The 1480-nt window shown below is 38.0% G+C and overlaps 1 non-coding gene across 1 annotated transcript; it reads right to left on the reverse strand.

Annotated features, from left to right (window-relative positions):
• Positions 1–340: 340 nt before the first annotated feature.
• LOC123623677 lies at positions 341–403 on the reverse strand. Its single transcript, XR_006729967.1, has one exon. It is a non-coding gene; the product is annotated as a U7 small nuclear RNA (small nuclear RNA).
• Between the last annotated feature and the right edge of the window lie 1077 nt (positions 404–1480).

Consider the following 1480-nt stretch of genomic DNA (forward strand, 5'->3'; position numbering starts at 1 on the left):
TTATCCTGAGCTACAGGAGGCACTTTCTTGCATTCTCTCTGGTTTTATCACAAGTGATAAACATCATTTTACATAAAGCATCTCTATTTATGAACGTTGGTTCAGAAAAGTTATAAGTTCTTTAAAATGGTAAATGCAAAATGACATAGTGATTAGGCAGAGTTTGACATGCCTTTGCTGTAGTGTGTGGCTCTGTTCGTAGCAATAATAGCAATAATAATAATGGCTAACATGTTTGGAATTCCATGCCATCTAAGCATATATATTAATTAGTTTACTTCTTCCCAAAATCCTATGAGGCAGATACTATCATTGTCACCATTTTCTTTCCCCACCCCAAGGGGGTCTTCCAATGAAAACCAGAAAAACCTGCTAGACAAATTCTAAAAGAGTTGTAACACTTGTTCCCATTTTCTGTATGTGGATGTTTAGAGAGGTGAAATAATTTGCCCATGGTCACGCAATTTGTCAACTGGAGAGCCAAAATACATCTAAGATCCTGCCACTCCAGCCTGTTCTACTGCTAGGCTGCCTTGATGGAAGTTGGAGATTCCAGTGTACAAGAATGTTGAGATTCCTTATGGGAGTTCATTTATAAAGAAGAGGATTTAAAGCTTTAAGAAAAAGATGGGAAAATTGCTGGCCTAGTTCAAACTTTTCATTTTACAGATGAAGAAATGACCCAGAAAGTGTAATGAATTCACTTAAGGTCAATGATCTTTCCTTCATTCCATACCTTGTGTGGAAAAAAATACATATTTTCTAAACTGCCTCTTTGCATCAGCTCCATGTGAGCAGATTTGTCTTGAAACCAGGGTACAGCTAGGACCATCCACATGCCTATTTTCTCAAGGTTTTAACAGGGAATTAAAAAATTTATATTTGAAGCTTGCTTTTCTGTCTCACTTATTGAGTGCCCAATCTGCAGATACACATGACTAACACTCTTCTCCAAAGAATGTACAAGAATAACACATTTAAGTGGTGTGGATGGCAGGTGAAAAAGAATTACTAGTGTAGTGTGTAGGCCCTTAAATATATTCACGGCCAATTCCGGATTATCCCAGCACAGATGGATCATGCAAAATCCCTCTTCTACTTCTTACTGGTGACCTTTCACTATTTGTGTTTGCAAATGCTTCTACCAGAAATTGGAAAGGAGGAGAGGAGAGAAGATGGAATTTGGTTTCTTGACCAGAGTATGTTAGGTGTCTTGGTAAAAGTTTTGGTGGTTTTGCTATTTCAAGCTACAGGAAGACTGTGGAATTCTTTCTGGATTGGACCTATCTGGGATGCCCAACTTCTGATAGTTCTGAATGTGAACAATCAAAAAGAAAGCAAACTGGCATAATGTAAAGAGCTTAGTTTGGAATTTATTGGTTGAAATCCTAGGGGCTTGTTACTTGGGCAAGTTACTTAACTTTGGGCAAGTTACTTAACTTCTCTGAGTCCCAGTTTCCTTCTCTTTGGAAAGGGAAGG

This window comes from Lemur catta, chromosome 18, assembly GCF_020740605.2.
Source record: "Lemur catta isolate mLemCat1 chromosome 18, mLemCat1.pri, whole genome shotgun sequence".
In the NCBI taxonomy this organism is placed as follows: domain Eukaryota; kingdom Metazoa; phylum Chordata; class Mammalia; order Primates; family Lemuridae; genus Lemur; species Lemur catta.